Source organism: Bombus vancouverensis, chromosome 8 (assembly GCF_051014615.1).
Source record: "Bombus vancouverensis nearcticus chromosome 8, iyBomVanc1_principal, whole genome shotgun sequence".
Lineage (NCBI taxonomy): Eukaryota > Metazoa > Arthropoda > Insecta > Hymenoptera > Apidae > Bombus > Bombus vancouverensis.
Window position 1 is genome coordinate 6,450,383 of NC_134918.1, and position 22,542 is coordinate 6,472,924.

Consider the following 22,542-nt stretch of genomic DNA (forward strand, 5'->3'; position numbering starts at 1 on the left):
TTTATAATTGAACAAGAAGTTCTTTTGAGAAAATTCCTTTTACGAGTGAAATCAACAAAAACGTACTTTACTTATCGTGTCTCTTTTTTTCTATGTTCGCCGTCTGTAAATAGCGTTAAAAAATTCTAGTGTACCTTGCTGCTGCAATTAATTCCTCGGAGAGAAAATTAATACCACGTAATTTTAATATCTCGAACACTTAGATGTAGAGTTTTTCGATTTTCTCGCAAAGACCCTTTAGCACACGCTCTCATTGCGTCCATTTTAATCTGTTCAAGTCCAATTTCAATTAGCCCTTTGAACAGTCGGGTCTCTGTAACACAAGAGGAATTGGCTTTGTGCTTCCCTGGGTACTTTTGATGTTTTGCAAAGAAAACATCATGACTCCACTCTCTCTGTAGCACCTACTTTTGATTCTTCCAAGAAAGAAGGCTTCTCTTTCTCTTTGTACGCGTCGCTACTTGTCTTCCTACATCGCAGAATGGCTTACGAATCTGTAACGTGCACGAGTAAAGTTATTGCAAACAAACGAAATTTTTTTCTGAGAATTTTCCCTGGGAACAAAGCCTGAAATTGAGGGTTTCAAGCAATAAGAAGACGAAATCGAAACAGGTAACTTTTTTAGTTTGATTTTTATGTTGCTTTCTTTACGAACCTGAATTTTTACTTCTATCGCATTCCTCTCGTTTTTAATACCAGTTTCGTTGTTTATTTAACACTCATCCGGCTTTTTAAACTTTAATTTTCTGAATTTGCAAACGAGTTTCTTACTTGTACCGTGCATGTTATATCTCAGAGGAAAAGTTCTAGTTGTCTTTGGATGCTACCTGCTCAATTTGTGTCATAACATCACTGTCATTGTAACCGTATCCTTGTCAAAATGGAACTGGCGTTTCTCCTCTGAATGCCCCTAGCTCGTCGTAAAACATTCAGTATGTTAAAGAAGTCCTCTGCAAGGTCGAATAGATATGAAACATGGCATAGTATACTTTTTATATTTTTAAACTGTAAAATATATTTATGATTTTTCGGTATTTACTTCGTTTCAGAAAAAAGTTGCGAATTAATTAATTTACCATATGACGTAATATGTGTCATTCGTAATATACAAATCCTACAACGATCCCCCTAACAATTCTATATGAGAATATTTTGAAAGTTCCCAAATATTCGTAGTTGCTCTCGCATGAGAAATAAAAATTGTAGTGTGTGATGTCCTTCCCCTGTGAGCTTCAACTAATTTCAAATCAATAAGAACCTCTAAATCCACCTCCTTCTTTCGAAACCACCTATATATACCCATTCTTGTCCAGCTACAAGTTCCCAACCGCGCGGAGACATCAGTGGAACTCGAAACAAATGCAAATCAAGCAAAAGGAAATCCAGCAGCAACAGCAGCGGCAGCAGCAGCCAGCTCGTAGACTGGAGAACGGACAGCCACGTTTAGTTCTCGAAAGTATCGACGAAGTCGAGTCCACGTGAAAGGAAGTAGCTTGAACAGCGTCGTGTGTGCACGTCCCCCTAGCGTAGCCTTACCATAATGGAGCCACGTTTTCTCTGTGGCGCTGGGAATTATTTACTCACGCTGGGAATGCGGAGGAGGGCGACGTTGTAAGAACAGCTCGAGGTCTCACCTACCGACGTAGTTGTAATCTGCATCGAGATTCACCGCAAAAGAAAGGGAAAGAGAGACAGAAACACTGCTGCAGCGGCCAACATCTTCTCCTCACCCTCTTTTTCTTTCTCTTTTCTTCCCTTGAGATATCGTTACGCAGATAAAACCGCATTGCTGAAAGGCTGGCAAGCTAATCGACCGCTCGCGCCGCTTCCTCGAAATCTTTGGGGCGCACGCGGAATACCGATTCTGCTGATCGAACAGCGCGCTCTCTATAAACCAAACGACGAGCTTCCCTAACGGGTGTCAAGATATTGATAGCAGGCAAATATAGGCGAATTATTCTCTTTCCTTCTTTTTTTACCTCGTCCGTATGATTGCAATACCGCCTTGCGGGGATTTTCTTAAAATAACCGATGGATTGCATTGGATGCAATGTTAAACGATAAAGAGAATCGTATGAAATGGACTTTGTAGACAAAAACGCGTCGCAAGTTCGTCAGTAAAAAATTTATTCGAGGAGCGTTCCATCGTTTGACGAGGGTAGGCGAAGTCTGGTTTCGACATCGAGCCTGAAGGTTCTCCGCGAGAGTGGCGTTCAAGAAATCTTCCTTAGAGTCCGCTGCAAAATGACACGCACAACGCTGGAGTCATCGGGTCTGCGCACATGGTCTATTGTAGTACCAACTACAAACGATAAATAGGTCTGAGTCTGCCAAAGTTGGATCTGTCCAAGATTCTCTAAGCATCTAGCTTGTCACGCTTTCAATTTTTTAGGAGATAATCGTGCGATGAGTTGCACTTTTACGCCAACGTTTCGTGAATGTTCCAGCTCGCTTCACTTGGATGAAAGTTTCAGGTATACAAACGTGCATTAATCATCGTGAAAGCTGAAAATCTAAAAATGGTCTAACTCGTTGGTTGCGAAGCTTCCGGTATAACGCAGTAATGTTTCATATTTTGCTAGCCACTGTACTGTAACTGCATTCCCACCCTCGATATTTTCGAATCAACATAAAAAACACCCTCGCCAGAAGTTTTCTCACTTGGCGCTCCCCCACGAGACACGCATTCTCCTTACAAAACCGAAACCGGCACGGTCCACATGCAGAGAGAGGGATCCAGGTTTCACATAATGCTATCAGAAGCCGGCCATCCGGCTCTGCGTGTGCAAGAAGACAACCGAGAGGCAGAGGCGCGCCAGAAGGCCGGTCTGCTTGATGAACGTGGCCGTTTATATCTACCGGCTTGGAACCACCGAACGAGCAGCCGGCCGACGCCGAATTCCGCCGCTTTCCAATAATTTTATTTTTGCTTTTAATGCGCCGTCCGCGATGGGATCGTACAACGGCTGCCTGCCGGCCAAGTCGATGGCGCTTCTTGATACTAGATAAAACCATGGAACGACCGGTCGCCCGCTTTCGGGCCCTTCTCTTCACCCGACCGTTTCACTCTTCTTCCTTCTCCCGACGTTTGCCCTTTCGCTCTCTTCAACAGATGTGTACAACAGCTTCTCGTTCTCCGTCTCTCTTCTTTTGTCGAGCTGGTCGAACGCGCGTAACCGCGAGTCCGTGCGCGCAAAAGATGGCATCGGCAAGCGAAGAACTCCAACGAGATTGCCTTTTCGACGGCGCTGCCACGAAGCCTACCGAAAGCATCCAAAGCCGATCTGCGGATATTTATTGCTGCGCCCCTCAGCCATCGCGCCGCCGTTTTCCTTTTTCGAGTTGCCTACCTCCCCCGGTTCGCCGCTCAAGTGATTGATCTGAATTCTTCGCCGGATGTTTCGAGATCGCGTCTTTTAAGTAGAGTTGCTGTTTTTTTCCTTTTTCTATTTGAGGTTGATCAAAGTTTTCGACGATTACGTTGCAAGTAGAAATTAGAATAATTGTGGATATCAAGTACTTCGTTATCAATCTTTGGACAGCGGATCTGGATTACCAATTATCAATTAATAATTACATATTTCAGATTTGCTTCTTACTATCCTAACCTCGCTATTTTATTCGTAAAAAGCACACACGAAAGGTACCAAAGCTCAATCGAATGGTAAAACGAAATAGTTGAAAACTGTACATTTTAATAATAATATCTAACGAGATATAAAGGATTAATATAAATGATGATCGTGTACCTTTAAAAAAGAATATATGTCAGAATATGTGAGAATTGCGCGTATGATACGTATCTGAGGCAGCTTCCATTTGCCATTCATTGAGTCGTGTTCCATTACATTCTATTGCATTCGCATTACGCTTTTACAGTTTTAACGTACCTAATTCTAAACGCTGTTTCATTTCCCTGTCGAAATTTCCTACCTTTCCGTCGTTTCAAAAATACCACAATTCGTACACTCTGCAAACCGATGCAACGTATCCCTTCCAGTAACCAATTTCCCATTCATAAGCAGTACTTATATCAAAATCCATACATAGATCTGTACGAAACTGGTTGTGTTCGGAAGCTGGACAGAAATCTGTAGAACGGGTGTTAAGGGATTGGTACGAACGGTTCCTCATGAATAACAAATGTGCTCGTTGGTTATTTCTCACGGCGGTAGGAGCGTTTCCACGAACGCACGAGATCGTTGGAAAGCAGAAATGAGGCGAGGGAGACGGGGGCGTAAAGAGAGAGTATCGAGAGGGCGGTAAATAATATCCACGCGTGTATACAGGCGTCAAGCGATAAATCACCGGCCGGTGTGACAGGAAATTGAACTTTCGCGAATACTTATGCCCTCGTGATTATTCATGTCGATAGCGTTCTACTAAGTGAAAACGAGCTCGAGGGAGTTTGAGAGGCAGTGAGGGGATCCGTGTCATATTTTAGTTCTCGGTAATAAATAACGAGCCGATGTTTTCCCCATATTCGGCCAGGCGAACATCGACGGAGAGACGACCCATGAAAGATGCTTTCGTATCGTGTCCCGATTCTTTTGTGTCTGTTCGTCTCAAGGGCGAGCAATGAGAACGAGTTTGTCATAGAGTCGTAGTGCTTCAAGTATTACTTGGTAATATTTGCATATTATTTATCGAATCAGTGTCTTGTAAAAATTGAAATAATATAATCATTTTATCAAATAATGTTACGTATTTGTCAAATGGTCTTTTCGAGTCTTTTCGTGCGAAGAGAGAGGGAGGAAAATGAATTTGTCTTCTAGTCAAATTGGTATAGTCTCTCAAAGATTTACTTGATAATGTTATGAATCTGTCTGATAAAAATTAACGTAATTTGATCATTTGGTCGATGTACATGAAACAATTATTATATGATGCTATAGATATTTATAAAATGTTTATAGATCTTTCGAGACGACTGTATCTACCTATTTCATCAGATATACAAAGTTCACGCAAATCGTACAAAATCTTGGTCCGCTTTATTTAAATAAAGATGTTCAATTTTATAAAGCGTACATAAACTTTCGCGCATAACTGTGTATACCTTCTTACGTTATACTCTACTTCGTCAGATATAACGTTTACGTAAACCATAAAAGACCTCGAGCAACTTCTTTTATGTAACTAAAACGTTCATTTTCCTCGGAAAGTTGTTCCCATCTTCTAGAACATAAACGAGGAAGATCTTCATGATTTCAAGAATATAATCGAAAAACAAGAAGAAGGAAAGAAAAATGGAAAAATAAAGATCTGACGATGAAGATCTTTAGGAATTCTTTGCTCGAAGTTGCCGTCTGATGACCGCCGGTTTCTCAAAAATAATGAAACCCTGGAGAAGGCGCCCCCATTACTCTGGCCAGGCTACTTCGTAACGCGATCAGCTTTGGTCGCGGGCCAAGTCACGATGACGACGACGACTCGCATCTGCGGCTCTAGACCAGCTGAATTTATGTGCGGACTGCTTCCAACCCTTCTGATACGCGGAGGCAGAGCACGTGGACAACGATAGTTGTAAACCACCTCCTCAGAAACTTACCAAGGGGAACGCAGACTTTGTTGACTTAATTACACCGTGTGGAAACTTTGCGTGCACAGTGATATTCCTCCGTGACGAGCTTTTCTTCCTGGATGTGCTATACTTGTTACATATTTTGTTTTCTTGTGACTGCGGATTTCTATATATTTATGGGGGAAAAGTGAAAAGATACAGAATGCACGTAACACGCAAAAATATATAAAATACATAAGTGAATAAATGAAATAAACAAAAAAAAAAATAAAAATAAATAAGGAAATATATATCATTACGATGTTATCAGCATCAGTTAAAATATGTAATAGGTAAAACAAATTTCTGCTTGCATTCTATTCCTTCATTTGTCTTTATAAAATTATGAATTTGCATAAATATTCTGTATACTTATGACGCTTCGTTGTTCTAATTCTACTAGTCCTTTTAAGATTTTGCTGTATGATTTTCAGTTTCACTGTTTTCTTCACGTTTCTGTGAATAGTACTACTTACAAAATATTTTACTTTCCTATAGTTGTCGTATTTTTAAGGGTTAGATATACATATTTCGTGAATTTTTATGCAAATTTCTGTTGCGTAGTTTTATTTCGTTGTTTTGGGGTAAATTTATCCTTTTTACGTGTTATGGATATTGAAACTGAGGCGAGGTGTTTCGATTTGATTGTGATATAAAATTTTATAGACGTTGATTATGAAATAAGGAAAATAGGATGGATCGAAAAATAAGAAACCTGAGAGGGAAGTTGTGTGGAATTTATCAATTCTTTCTTACTATCACAAATGTACTGTGTATCGAAAACCGCGGATTATTATATTACAATGATAACAGGAACAATAGTCAGTAAATATTACAACAATAAATAAACAATTACAATCAAATATTAATTTTTATAAATTATATCGAAATTTAATGGAGTATGAATATTAGTCTACAAAATATATGTAGATTAATGAATTACAAGCAATATCAAACAATTCGCAAGCCGTCTAATTTTTTGAGACCACGCAAAATATAGTTATAGAAGAAATCGAAATAGATTTTAAGTCTCGCATTTTATATTTATCGCAGAAGCTAAGATACATCAACGCTCAGAATACGAATGGCAATCTCTGCAATTCTAGTAAGTCTCGCAAATCTAGCAAGAAAGTGCTAAAAATCCTAAGTCAGATAAAAACAACACTAAATTATACGATCAGTAAATCTGTACATAATTATATTCAAGGAAATGACTAACGATAAGTACCAGCAAGACTTTCAAAACAAGACTTTTGACATGTAAGTCAATTTTAACGAACTGTTATAACATCGTGCAAGTCTGAGAAAGTGGCATTCGTCAATCGTTGAACGTCGTGAAGACGTTTCAATTAAGTCTAGAACGCGTCAAGCATTGTTTGAAGATGTTGCAGGTTGTGCGTGCGTATCGCGAGAGGCGAAGGATTAAATCCAAATCTAGCGAGCTGCTATCCAGAGCGGAATGACTGTAAAACCGTGTTGTCAAGTACGATCCGTGCGGGAACTCTGCTTGTTATCGCAGTCTTATTACATCTTAAGCTGGTTGTCACTCCAGAATGATACGGCTGCTGGCTTCCAGTTTCCACCGTGGAGCTATTGTATAGCTTGTTACAAGCGACGTGTAACGCGCCTTGTATTCTTACCAAGTTTCCTAATGCACCTTGGATTTATTACCCTGCAGATCCGGAGACCTTAGAATCGTAAAGGAAGCTTAAGATCCGTGAGAGTTTTGCAGCATTTAGACCAACGTTATCTGTAACATACGCGTAATCTTTCAAATGTGTTTCTCCGTATGGCGATTTACTTGCAATTCTGTTTTGTTGTTCAACAAAAAATAGATAATGTACCTTTAAAATAATAGATAATACTCTTTTAAATTTAATTTGTTAAGTGATTTTTAGTAGAAATTTAAATGATCGCGAAATTAATAATTGATCGATAAATAAAGAAATTGATAAGAAAAATGCAAGAAGATCTCCTAAGAGATTAGAAATACGGTAGATACGTAGGTTCATTTAGATTACACTTTTTGTAGCTAGTTGTTACATTTATTCTTGAAGTACTGTCCAATAACACTTCTTGTTTAAAATAACCTTTCTAATATCTCAGAAAACCGATTTTTATGTTTGACTTCCTTTTCTCCCCTAACCCCTAAACGATCCTATACCGTGGTGATTTGTAACACATGTCACCTACACACAACGTGTGCCATTGACATATACGTCAGTATATACATATATCTTATACATGTATTCCATATTGCGTTTGAAATAATATATTCTACACGAATCTTCAAAATAATTGCGAACTAGGAAATCCTATAAGCATATGTCACCATGAAGAAAATATCTACAAATTTTTTTCAATATGACAGTCATATAAAAATAATTCTTAGAAATATTAATGCACATGATCATGTCGCTTACTGAATCCAACGTGACTGTGCACATTTCTCTCTTCTGACTTAAAAGTCTCAATTGGAAAAAACTCCATAATCCAGAAATTACATATTCCCCAACCCAATTATATACTCAAAAATTACCAAACCACATCGATGCGCACAGTGAACAAGGACATCGATCTTCCATTACCTCCAATAAAGTGTTCAAGTCTCCAATTTCAGAGAATTTGTTTCAATCCAATTCACAAACCTGCACGTGTCACGTTGCAATTGCTCGACGTTAAATTTCGCCGTATTTGGATATGAACACCCAAATATCTTTTTTTTCTTTATCTGTATTTTCACAAAAATAAATAAAAATAAATGAATTCCTGGGACCGAGTTACACTGTTTCTCAACGTTTCAAATATTGCGTCTTGTACGGCGTTAGTCTTAGGATTGAAAGGGTGAAAAACGCGAGGACGCGCGAGGGCTAAGATGAAGAAAACAGGGTTGGAGGGGAAGAAGGCAGGCGTGGTGCATAATTTGGTGGAAGGAGAAAAAAATGGGGGCCCCTGGACGGTTTTTCGAGGGCGTATTAACCCTATCGATATGATGATGCTGCGGTTGCCTCGGTAGGTACTGTAATTACGGTAATGTTATGCGCGCTAATTGGAGGATTTTGCGAGAGAGCCCGATAAAAACGAGATTACCGTGCAAGCTGCGCGCATGCGTACGCGCATCACTCGCGCTCTTCGTTCTTGTATCGTTCGAGTATATCGGCGGAAGAAATTGGCTATCGGTTCACTTCTCGGCCCCGGGCCCATTATCTTTGCGCAAAAAGTTAGTAAATCATGCGCGATACAATCTTGCGGGATCGTGGCTCCGGCGAAGCCGCGCGTCGTTTCAGCCCTGGTAATGAAACAACGTCAATAGGATAATGCTTCGTGCCGTGGTTTTTTAATTAATCCGAATGAACGAAAATCGGCTCGCCAAGGGTCGGTTACCAGGGGCGAAGCCGTTTGCGTGCCCCGCGCTCGTTAGCGATACGAGTAATTGCGCCCCAGACAAAATCTTCGTGTCCCGCCATGGTGCTCAGGCCAATTTTGTTGTTCGAATCAATTAAACGTTCCGAACTGTTTGTTAGAAGCAACGTATAGTCTTTGTTTATTCTGGATTCTTCTGTTTCTTCGTGGTTTTTCTATTTTTGTTTCCATTTTGACGATTTGAAAACAAGGCGAATCCTTTTCTTTCTTTTTAAAAATTCCCTCGATCCAGTAAGTATCGCTAGTAACTTTATTAAACTAACTGACATTAATCTATATATACGTCAAATTAAATGAAACATTTTAAAAGATCTCAGGAATTTAAAGACGTTTGAATATGATTTTATACTTTTCTTCATCTTTTAATTGTACTTACAGTAGCTACAGAAATAGAAATATGGTACGCCATTGTATTTATTATACTATACACGTACACACTAATTAATTTGATCTAAGTACATATATTACATTTAACATCATCTACTAGTGCTTTAATAGGACTATCGTTCGACACTAGTTCAAGATCCTCCTCATAGGTGGCCAAGCAGTTAAACGAGTTCCCGCAGTAGAAAAGGTACACAGGCCATTAGAAATAGGCATCGTCGTCGCTGTGAAATTTAAGACCATACTTTGTGGGATCATTTCTATAGTATATCATCAATGAACATTGCCTAATTGATGAATCGATGCAGCCATGATGACGAGTCATGGCACCCTTTCCTGAGCGTGAGGAAGACTCGAGAAGTTGACTTTGTCTCACTTTCTCAGTCATCGATGATCGTTCACCCCATGCACTGAGTGCATGGGGGATGGGAAGGGTGCTTTCTGAGTGGTTTTGTTATCAAAATATTAAACTTAAATTACTTTATAAAAGCGAGTAGGAAGTTCAAGTAAAATAGATTGAAAATAAATTAATTATAAATTTTTAAAAGACTTGAAAAGTTCTCTTTGATCCGGATTGAAAATTCACAATTTATCAGTTCGACAGGAAAACATATGGTAACTTAGCCTTCTTCTCTATTGAAATTATAAACAACAAAGGGATAATCTATGATATTATTTATAATAAATAATAGGTTTTGAAACGTTAATATTGGGAAGTGAACGAATGAATTAGTAAAATTGGCTGACACAAGTGAAAAGTTGTATAATTTAAAAATAAGATTCTACGGGAGCTATCGTGGAAACGATGATTGGTTAATTTTAAAATGATCGTAAGTAATTATTCGAGCGAAATAAATGAAGAGAGTGCAGGGTACCGTTGAAAATTTAAAAAATAAAACACCAGTTCTCTGGTAGGCAGAAAGTTCTTTAATTAATGCTGGGACACTTCTCGCCGTGGAAGCAGCGAACTTCCGCTAGCCAAACTTTCCAGCATCCTTCCAATTAGTTGCAAAGTAGAGAAAACATGTAAACCGTTCGGATGAGGATATCACTTGCATCAAAGAAGAAGAAAAATAATGATCTTCAAATATTTTCCTCGGAAAAATCTATTATAAATTTATGAATATACAATAAATAATAGTAATGAATATTAATTTTACAATATAATAATAAAATAATTATACAATTTTATTTTCTATTCAAATTTTATAAGGTAGAAATCATGCAATTTTCATTTTTGTTATTTTATCGAATAAACTTCGTTTCGATAGTTGATTGCAATCCAGTCTTATAGACGTTAAGCTGAAAAGCTAACAATAAAAATACGAAAAGAAGGGATGGATAAAGGATTGAAGAGAAAAATAAAATGGTAGAAAAGAATCGAAAGAAGGCAAATAGAAACAAGACTGTTCGAATATAGTAACGTTGAACTGGAAAGAAGCACAAAAATCAGAAACCTGTAATAAGATGGAGAAACAAACGCAAGTAAAGATTGGACAAACATTGCCGTTAGCAACGCTTGATAAAACAACGCCGAAAAACAAATGAGTAAAACGGATGTAAAATAAATAAAGAAGAAACTGTGACAGTTTCAGTGAATAAATCTCAAAGAAAAGTAAAAGGTCTGAACAAAAAAGAATAGAACAGAAGATATGTTTTATATTAAGGACAAGTAATTAATCGTTATTTTTAGATTTATGATAGGAAAAAAGATCAGAACCGGAGGAACAATTTTTCCACCTTTCAATTAATTGCTTATTTTATTCAATCTTTTTTTTTTAATTACACGCTGAATTTTTGTACTTCTTGAATTTGATTTGCTAGAATATCTTTTTCCGATTTGAAAACAATTTTATAACAAATTGCAATTGACGTCAATTTATAAGTTATTTCTATTAAAAAATATATTTTCTAAGACATCTAGCTTGTAAAATTTTGCGCTAAAAAATGCACAGTAATTTATTTTAACAAGTCTTCTGATTTTCGTTTCTGTGACTGATCTAGCTTTTCAAATAATAATCAGGACAACAAATATAACCAAAATGACAATTAATTATTATGTCATATCACAAATTGGATCGATTTAACTGGTCCGGAATAAAGGACATAACGTCTATGAATATAATTGGCTGCGACCACCAATTGATTAACGACACGTCTATTTGTTTAATAGATATTGCGGTTATCTCTGCGAATATTATTGAACTCGAATGTAACGAGACAACAACGATGAAACTTGAATGATTAATTAACACGTGATCAACTTTTTGACACGTTTCAATATTGGATGCCATTTAGTGAAATGTATTTTACTGTAAAGTAATTAAAATATACGTTTCATGTCTGGATATCAATGAAATATTTCAATTTATTAAGATCTGAAATTGTACACATACCTACAGTATGTACATGTGTATGGCTCCACTTTTTATTTAGAAAATATTTAAAATCAAATTACAAACATACTTAAAATTTAATGTCAAATACATCACAAATATGGTTTAATTATAAATGTACTTCAAATTAAATTACAAATTACTACACTATAGTTATTACATCAATTTTCAAAATCAAATAGCTGCACTTTTAACATTTTGCCAATTTCTCAATTACCACTCCAATTATTGCTATATAAAAATCTACTCTCCAATCAAATAGGTTCCAAGAAAATCCGCATCAGTCTTCCAAACAGAAACACTACCCTGCATTTTCATCCCCTTTTATAAAATCTCAGAAAAGTCCCCAAATAGCTGAACCACCTACGAAATAATGAAAATCCAGCCTCACCAAACAAACAGCCGAAACACTGCAAAACAAACGACAAATAGAAGGTGCGAAACGAGTTGCAGAGCAACAAAAAGCAGTCGAAAAAGAGGGCAAAAAGATAGAAAGCCGAAAGGCAATGGGAACAAGGGGTGCGTACACAATGGTGGAGAGTGGATGCTTGTAAGTGTAATGTATGTTCGCATTGTTTACCGGCGTCTTGGCACGTCGCTGTGGGCCATTGCACGCGGCCAAACAAGCGGCACACGTGTCCACCCACTGGTGCGTGCGGGTTACTCAGCGACGCCCACGCGTCCACCCGCGTCCACTCGCGTTTCGACGCCGAACAGCGAAAACACCAGCGACGAAACCGTTCGCTGAACCACTGGCACTGGCGTTCGACTAATTCGCCGTTGTGTCATGCAAATGCCACTGACGAAAGAACCGGGCCACCGTGACCGGATCGTTCGAGCATTGTTATCATTGCCGTCATGGATAGACGAGTAAATTGAACGTTGGTGCTCCGTGCGTCGAGCAAATTCGGCCGGGTTATTCGAAAAAGATAATACGAATAGTATTAATAGCAGAACACGAGAAATCTCTATAATCTTAATACAGTAATGTATAAGTAACTAGAATTTGAATTATATCGTGACAATAAGATACCTACGGGTATACGTAATATGCAATTGTGTGGTAATATTAATTGAAAGTGACACTAACGTTGACAAAAGTGTTGACGTGTTTTTGATAATTGCAAGGAAAAAAGAACTGACAAGTAAAAATTGAATTAGGTGTTATCTTTGGGTAGGAGCTGCCTTAGACTGGAAATATGGTCGAAAAAATGAGAAAAAAGAGAAATTAGTATCAGAACTATAGAATCTGGAATAATTAATTGATTCATATTTTATTATATACTAATGTCGTAGTAGTAAATAATTGTGGTATATTCAAGAATTACTATACGCGTGTATATTCATAACTATTTAAAAAAGATGATGTAGGGCAGAGAAGTAATTATCAAATAATAGAACGGCTTCTATAGAATAGTTCTTGAGCCAACAAGAAAAAGAATATCTTCAAAGAAATTTCTTTGGCGGATTTCTTTTCTTTTTTACTCTAAAGTACAACACTCTAAAAGTTGCGTTTCCAGGACGCAATAAAATCTAAATCCGAACGAGAATTCGTTATACGCAGTTCAATGAAATTCTCCGTCCGAAGTTTCAACAAATTCCATCGTGTCAGAGTATCTGATGAATTGTTTATTCCAATTTCGTTCGACGCGTGGAATACAACGGAAAGTAGCCGGGTACGATCGTTGAACTTTCGTTGTTTTGAGAGCACGTTACGCGGATGATGGAAACAGGAACTTTCTGTAGAAATTTTTTTTTCCGTCTAGGCAACTGTCAGCGACAAGAGCTGCAACTGTTAATTAATTGTTGAATCGTAGCTAGTGGCCGGTCCTAGTAGCTAGTGGCAGATTCAATCCTTTAATTAAAATGCAATCACGTCGACTCCTGCAACTTTGCCACGATGTTTTCATCCCTATGTCTGCAGTTACGGGTTAAGAGTTACCATGCGTTTTGAGATCAACGTATACTGAAAGAAAAAAAGCTAACAACGGGAGCGATATAATCTTCTATATCATCTTCTATGATTTCTGAAGGTAGGAAAGATAGCTATTCATTTTTCAGCCCAATGACCTTAGTACTTTTTTTGTACAGAACTAAAAAATGTATTGAATGGTGTGGAAAAAATGTATGGTTCCATTTAAGAAACGCTATTCAATTACCTTGTATATTATCTGTGATTTTACTACAATATCTTTCTATAGTTACAGAACGCATAAAATCATTCGACACTAGTTCAAGATCCTCCTCATAGGTGGCCAAGCAGTTAAACGAGTTCCCGCAGTAGAAAAAGTACACAGGCTATTAGAAATAGGCATCGTCGTCGCTGTGAAATTTAAGACCATACTTTGTGGGATCATTTCTATAGTATATCATCAATGAACATTGCCTAATTGATGAATCGATGCAGCCATGATGACGAGTCATGGCACCCTTTCCTGAGCGTGAGGAAGACTCGAGAAGTTGACTTTGTCTCACTTTCTCAGTCATCGATGATCGTTCACCCCATGCACTGAGTGCATGGGGGATGGGAAGGGTGCTTTCTGAGTGGTTGTTTATATGTAATCATAAAATATAAATGTTCTTATAAATAAGAAATATTTAATGTTAAAAATTGGGGATAGAAACAATGTAGTTAGTTTGTATGTAAATAAATTAAAAGTTTTGTATCTATTTTATAACCGTATGCAATTTGTGAGGCCAGAATTATAACACTATTGCATTTTATATAAGTCCTATGTAGATATCTATCAAATCGTATATGCACGGCATAAGCCAAGGAATGTGTACGTACAGTAATGTTGATACATAATGAATGAAGAGTTATATATTGATACAAAAAATTATCAGAAATTTTTAAACATGAGAAGAATGATAAAAAATAAATTTCAACATTTTTCGCAGTCGGTAGGACTCGAACCTACGCTCCCAGAGGGAATCTGATTTCTAGTCAGACGCCTTAACCACTCGGCCACGACTGCCGCTTGCGTTACTTTTTCTTGTGAATGAACGTGGATTGCAATATTGTACTTTTAAAAAATAATCAAATGTTAATACAATTTTTAAAAAATAATTTAATTCACTTTTTTATAAATTAATCTTTCACGTGTCGTCAATCAACATTGCGTTAGTAAAAAAATGTAGTTTATCCACGCAATTAAAATCTACTTGCAGTGTGTCGTTCTCTTGAAAAAGAACTAAAAACGTGAACTTGTCGCTATTAATATAATAGCACAATTAGAAATTTTACAAAAATCAACCTCACGGTTACAACAATCGACTAACTAAAAACTTGCTCATAATTATTGAAATCGACCCACCGTCAATTACACACAAATTAAAAAGCTTAATTACAACAAACAACAGAATCACGCGCCGAGTTCCCGGTTTAACAACAGATCTAATCTGTGTTACAAAGCTGGGCAATTCCAATCAATTTCCGGGTGCACGCGATCCTGGGAGCGGTAATACCCTGAAATACAAGCAATAAAGAAGTCAAAGCAACTGATTAACAAGCTCATGGGGTCACACAGGGGGACTGGTGTTTTATCAACGTGAAATCGGTCAAACACAGCAGCCGTGACAATGCTATCGTTTCGATCGAACTTACACGCGAATAAAATACAAAGCCGGACAAAATTGGACGAATCAGTCTGGACATCGATGGTTAAAAACAGCGTAGTGAATCATCGCGTAATCACCAACAGGGGATGATTGGCTGATTAACGAAAGTAGCGTCGATGATGCAGTGTGTTTCAACGCCGCGATCGTATAAATTTACCTCTTAACTTGCTAATACAATCAGGCACAAAAATAAGTCCACTGGTAGTGGAAAATAGGAAAATCAATGAAGTTTCATTAAATACGCCTTACTCACACAAAAATGTAAGTATTAATTTCAATTATTTATTACATAATTTTTACGTACTACAAGGATATATCTTTTACTGGATGGAGACAAAAACATACATAAGTGAGAATTATTACTTTTGCAGAGAAGCACTTATAGTATTTAAAGCGCAACTATATCGTATTGTATCATATTTTGACATACAGTGGTGTGCAAGAATTTCCGGCCACGACTAGCGTTTAATCTTACATCCGAAAAGCGATATTTAAAAAATGTTGAGTAATATTAGATATGAGATATACTTAAAATTCTTTGAAATATTCCATTACAAACATAAAGTGAAACATCTAACTGGCCGCAAAATTTTGCACGCCAATGTATACTATTAGAATCTCAGGTAAAAAGACGGGAAAGAATTGAAGTTGACTTGTACTATTAGAACTGTTGGCAAACGACAGGAATATATTAGCATACACTTATCCACTTATGCAGTTTCATTTAAAATTTGACTTGTACTCTTTTACCCTCTAACTAAAGATTACAATAAATAAAACTGAAGTATATAACGTTAGTACTAATTCGATCAAACTTCGTGGATACCTACATACTTCCACTGCTTGTCCACTTATTTTTGCCCTCGACTGTATCCTCTTCTGCTCGCGCGACTAATGGCAGCGGTATTTGCACGGTAACCGCGCGTCGTTAGTTTCGTCCAGACGAGGCTAAAGGCTTTATTTAATAGCAAACAGGAAACGCGTACTGAGCACGTTGTAAACCCGCGGGCTCACGTGTCATCAGGGGGGAAGGGGTGGTATAAATGTTCGACAATCTCGTATCGTAGATGAAATCGGTCCATGTTGTGGATTATATTTGAAACAGAGGATTTTTGAATGCTGAATTGTTGCACTGGAATTTGGAAACGGAGGTGATGGATCGCTGGAAACATGGGGTAGTTTCGTGTTTGTGCGCGATTTTATTAGTGAAATAATCCCAGAGGAATGTAAATCACGTGTTTTAATCGTATGGAGGTTGCGATTGAGCTGATATGTATTTGAGGAATCTTCTACAAAATATTCCTGAATAAACACGTTGTAAAACTTAGAAATAAAAAGTAATCGAAAGCTTTATAACAAAAAGGGCTACGAGTCTAAGGTAAATATGTATGATAGTATGTATGGCATTTTATGTCAGGTATATCTTTTAGTTAGAAATTTTTATTTTGCAAATATAGAAACAACGAAATTTCCAGAAAAAGCCATCGTAGTTATCGATACAAACGTATTTATAGTAGGTATTAAGAAACTAGAATTAAAATTTTCCACGTGATTTATACAATTCACCATTTTATCTTGTAAGCCCTTTGTCTAACGTTGTGTTGCCTTAAACAATAGGAAAATCGTTCTTATAAAATTAGCTTAATAATATCAGTAAACTGGCAAGTTACAAGTTTCATCTTTTCCCAAATTCCTTTCACTATACGTATAATATAATTTTGAGTTATTCTTACACCTAGAATCGCACCATAATTATATCACCAATTATACGGCACCCTGTATACTTATTCCGTCGAAACAACTCGCGCCTTCGATTAAAATAAGAAACTTTCCCGTTCTCTTTAGAAGATTTCTTATCGTTTTTCATACCTCGTTACATTCTCTTTTGTCTTTTTCCTTTTATCATCTAGCGGAAATAGGACCTCGAAACCGTCTTAAATATTCTCGAAGCTGCTTCACCTTTTTCCATTCTTGCTCAATGTCGTAACTCTCTTTCCTGTCGAGGTTGGGATATTCAATCGCCGCGACACAGATAGAGCTTCGGCCCGGTTGAAAATACGATGTCATCGGATTAGCTTCTTCTCGAAGACACGTATACGAATCGACGACGAATCGAGAAACGATTCAGACTCATCGAGGCGTTAAGCTGATAGCTTGAAGCTTGGTCGCAGCAGCACGCAAATGAGAGACATTCTACGGAAGACATTCGCGAGGCTGAACCAGAGATTTGCTCGTGATGATGTGGGATAATACGAGCGCGTTACGGTACGATGTCGTTTGCGTTATTCATCCGTTAACACGGAGGTGAGAGATATTTTGGGATATTTTTCATATTTTGCGTAGAATCGTGGAATATTTATTTCGATTATAAATTGAATATATCGATTAAATTTTTTATTGTCGTTAATTGATTCTCCAAACGATGACCGTTTTTTTAACAAGATTGTCATACCATGTTCCATCATATCAGATACATACGTGCATTGTTTGAAATTAAATTTCAAAATTCATTACATATCATTCGAAACACTTATGGCTCATATTTATTCATATTGCAATGCGATCAGTTTATGCAGAATGCTAATCGGTACATCTGCTTGAAGTGTTGATACAATTCGCATACTATTCGTCGAAATTTGCATTAGCTATCGGAGAACTTCAAAATATTCTCCTTAGCTGTTTTTATTCACCAGCCGTGTATTTTGCTTGCCGCAATTCCCTCGCAAAATTCACCCCTTCATTTCCTCTCCTCTTACTGTATCTCTTTATTGCCTACCACCTTATTCGTTGCCCTGTCTGTTACATTTTCCCTATTTTATTTCCTCCAGTACCTTCACCTTCACACACACAGACTTCCTCCTTATTATACAAGGTGTCACAAAATATGTGGATGATATTTTCAGAGTACATCCTGAATATTCGACGCCGCTTATTTTTCAAATTATAAACCATTTTAATATACACCAAAGAATATACTAATATGAGTAAGTATCAGTCAGCGAACTCTTCTTTCTATTTCGTTCGCAGCTCACAGAAAACTTGTACGTACACATTATATGTGTTATGTAAAACGTTTTGAAATTTCATTTACTACGATGAGTAGAATGCGAATTTTTATGCATTTGGAAAATTGATGGTTCCAAAATACATGGATTACACATAATACGAACAAATACGTAAAATATCGAAACTATAGTAATATTCGTCATAATTCTTAGCGAGTAAAACAATCCTTTTAAACAAATTGCATTTTTTAAATTATATTGATGTAAAAGATTCCTACAAACGATCGAATACTTTCGCGAGTCCATGTATTTTGCATCGCCCTGTAGAGAAGCACACGTACATACACAAACCCCGTCCTTCTTCCTCTTTCTTATTCTCACACACACTGTTTCTTTATTTCATCTTCAACGGACTCCCCGTTCCTTATCTCGTGAGAGACTGCTTCCACTTCTCTATTTCGTTCCGGAACCAGTTTCAACCCTATTTCTCCATCTTTTTCTCTCTGAAAGTAGCTTCGTTCTCACCTACGGCCCCGTTGTCTCTATTTTGTGGCTGTTCCTCGCGCGTAACTGCGACCCTGACGGTTATAAACGATTCCGGCGTTCCGTGGGGTTGCAATGGATTTAAGTCACGTTCGTCCCAGCTTAATCCGGGCACATTCTTTCTACCGGTCCTTCCACGAATTCCTGGATTCGCAGCCGACGACACGAACGTAATTAAGACGTAACGCGTGGCTTTAAGACCCGGTACACTCATCCGTTTCTCAGACGTGTTGAGACTGTACGGAATTTGCTATATCAGCTGCAACGAAGAATATAGAAATCTGAAGCCAAATTTATTCGACGAATAAAGAAATTCGCCCGATTGAAGGTCCCTCATTCTAAGTGCAATAGCAAATATTTCAGTATCTAATCTAAAATTCAACAATATGAATTAACTGATTAACAACGCAAACGACATACTAAATCATTAACGCGTTGACTACCATGCGAATTTGATATTTTCTCCCCTGCTGCTGCAATAGATAGTAAAATATAACACGTCATAACATTTAACTTCTTCAAAATATTATATCGTACATTTTCTACTAATATCGACGACAAATTTTTGGTGCATGAAATTCGACTTATTTTTATCGTTCCAAGAAACGTAGTAACGTGGGTCACCGATGACCATCTCAACGTGTTAAGCAACACATTCCATAACTGCCAACAAGTGACATATCCATTTCAAATGTACACCATCCTACCAAATTCTTAACACAGGTACAAACTCCACAAAGCACTCAAAATTTCAAAGTCAAATGCATCCAGCAAAGATAGACGCTCGTACTCTTGAAAATGCATTTTGTTTCAAATCGATAACTCGGTCGGTTTCGGAGGCAGAGGGATGCAAAGTGTTTGGCGCTGAACGCAGAGAATTCTGAATGGCGGCTGAAATTCCGGGAATGGAATGACCTACTTCTTTTGCTGGAAATGCGTACGCGTGGCTAGTAGCAATAGTGGAAAAAAAGCGTCCAGTCAAACGCGCTACTGACCAGCGCACGCGAGTCTCGCCTGGGGTAGGTCAGTGGCTAGTGCGAGAGAGAGGACGGATACTGTGCGAGAAAGAAAGAGAGAGTAGAGTAAAGAGAATTACGATCCGGATTGAACGATATTTCCGCAACGGGAAGTCGTGTCGGAATAAGAAAGCAAACACCATATTAAAGAGAACAATCTCCCTCGTTTAATAGGGTACGTGGAATTGCTTTTAATATTCAACGTTTACGGTATATGAAGGTTTAATTATTAGATTTTTTCTTTTCATCTTTTATTTGTTGTGGGAGATATAACGATTGAATTTTGTTATTAGAATGAGTGTGAAAGGGTATGCTGTGTATCGTAATTTATAATACAATAATTTAATGTAACCTAACACTATAATTTGTACATGATACTTGAATGAGTTGAAGCGTAGTTCGTTGTAATTAATGACAATGATTTAGAGAGAAGATTGTAATTGGGCTACTGGAATAGCAGAATGTAGGTGTTCGATATTATTATATGAATTGATTTGTAGAAATGAAATATTTTTTTTATTATCTAATTTGTACTTTACAATTTGTCCAGCTGGATATTTGGTAAATTTTTCTAACTTAAGTGAAATATTTGAGCACTTATCAAACGAATTTGTTATACGATTATAATTAAAGGGTTTGCACCAATAAGGAGACCACTTAAATATCTATATTATATGACATTTATTATAACTGAAAGAAAAATATAAATTTCATATTCAAATGTGTTACCATTTATAACTAGGAACGTTAGATTTAACTCGAGACGAAGTTTTCAGTCGATTGTTCTAGACTTACTCAAATTACTGAAAATCGGAGCTGCCTGCTTCTATTGCAACAATTTCCTTCATTTTCTGAAACATTCTTCCAAGAATGAAAAAATAAAAACCAGCCTAAAGAAATCTACATTTACGTACCTTCCTAACTATACACACAAAAATCCGTTGTCTCTAATTAAATCCAGCCTCTACAAAAACCGCCGAAAGAAGAATAGAAAATGGTGGATAAAATTGAAATTCTCTTGCGAGAACCGGTCGGATTTGTCCGCGAACGTCGAGCGTTTTCGCCGGACACGGACGTGAACAGAAAATTCGTTCCGGCCGGTAACAATTTCGGATAAGGGTGGGCCATAGTCCGGAATTACGTACAAATGGATAGCGTTATCCACTCGCGGCACACCAATAAATCGTTTTATCCAGGACCGCGTTGTGCCGGCGTTTATTTAAGTTCAGCCGGCGGGGCCATTTTTCTGAAACTATTCCGAGCGGGGCCATTACAGAGCCGGAGGAGAGAACCGTTTCACAACCGTTTCGGCTATCGTCATTGCGATACGATGCAACTTTTGTCCCATGGGAAACCCTCCCTACTCTCTTAAATACAACCTAGTTAACCTGTTTCCTGTGGATCCTTGCCTCGTTTGTTTCACACCCTTCTCGTTCTATTCACCCATTTCTGCAATTTTCATTAGTTGCGAAATGGTGCAGGCTACACACTTCAGTTTTTCGGTAGGTTTATGTTTACGAGGATAAATTTGGGAATCTTCGTCTTTCTTGGCAAGATTTAAGCTTCAATATTTATTTTAAAATTCAAAATATATTTGTGATAGGAAATAGAATGTGCTTTTGATATAAAGATGGTAATATTGTTTTGTAATAGATACGGAATCGAGTTGATTTATGCAATAAAACGTGTAACATTGCATTAAAAAATAAGTTTGCGTTCTATTTGTTTTTTAACCGTTCATTTACAAAGAAAATAGGTTGAATTACGTTCATCTTGAAACCAGTCGATTTCTATCCGGAACATTTCTCACTACGACTATTATCGACGTGTGTGTGTGCACTGATCTCGAATATTTAAATTTTATTTTTCCTTTGTTTCGTGTTTCTCTTTCTCGGAATTCTAGACTTCTGATTAGTCGAAAAAATATTGAAAATATTTTAATCGTCCTTTTTTTTACACCAACCGAACACTATTTTATACCAATCCACTAAAAGCACGTTCTAGAAATTCAACCAAACACGTCGCGTCGATAATATTTGCATTCATCAATTCTAAAAAAAAAAAGCAAAGAGAAGCTAAAAAACGAAAATTGCGAAAATATAAATTGTTCTACATTTAATAAAAACCATCTGACAAAAATAAAAAAACCGCTATCTCTCTTTTTTTTTTCCTTCCTCTTTTTCAATATTGGACAAAGAGCTTCCCTATCCTAAATTTCTATTTCGCCGAATGAATTTTCGTGAGATGGGAAAAGTGTTACGTTAAAAGGTAATTGCTTCTCGATCAAATCGCATTACACCATGGTGTTGCCTTCTTGTAATGCAATTATGGAAATTTCAATTAAATAATGTAACGCTGCCGGCGGACACATATTAATTGGCAAAGCCAAGGGAACGGATGTACAACGGATATTTCTAGAAACAAAGGTACTTCTTTCTTTTTTATCGTGTTTAAATATTCTATTAAAGTAGCAAGAATCGTTTCACTTCAGCGGGAAAACCAGCCGGTACCTTTCTACCTTTTTCTTCTTTATTTTGTTCCTCGGTGAAACTGGTTAATCCACGAACCGAATAAAATCGTTCTTTCGTTCC

At 37.3% G+C, this 22,542-nt stretch overlaps 2 long non-coding RNA genes and 3 other non-coding genes across 5 annotated transcripts; 4 read left to right on the top strand and 1 right to left on the bottom strand.

Annotated features, from left to right (window-relative positions):
• The first annotated feature begins 9,596 nt into the window (after positions 1-9,596).
• On the top strand, positions 9,597-11,837 carry LOC143303058 (uncharacterized). The gene is made up of 3 exons (XR_013059045.1): positions 9,597-9,985; positions 10,063-10,200; positions 10,286-11,837. It is a non-coding gene; the product is annotated as an uncharacterized LOC143303058 (long non-coding RNA).
• On the top strand, positions 9,606-9,820 carry LOC117164935 (small nucleolar RNA U3). Its single transcript, XR_004465770.2, has one exon. It is a non-coding gene; the product is annotated as a small nucleolar RNA U3 (small nucleolar RNA).
• Positions 11,838-11,914: 77 nt separating the features above from the next.
• On the top strand, positions 11,915-14,321 carry LOC143303017 (uncharacterized). The gene is made up of 2 exons (XR_013058977.1): positions 11,915-13,799; positions 13,968-14,321. It is a non-coding gene; the product is annotated as an uncharacterized LOC143303017 (long non-coding RNA).
• On the top strand, positions 14,101-14,315 carry LOC117164937 (small nucleolar RNA U3). The gene has a single exon (XR_004465771.1). It is a non-coding gene; the product is annotated as a small nucleolar RNA U3 (small nucleolar RNA).
• A 341-nt stretch (positions 14,322-14,662) lies between the features above and the next one.
• Positions 14,663-14,744, bottom strand: TRNAS-AGA (transfer RNA serine (anticodon AGA)). Its single transcript has one exon. It is a non-coding gene; the product is annotated as a tRNA-Ser (tRNA).
• Positions 14,745-22,542: the final 7,798 nt, after the last annotated feature.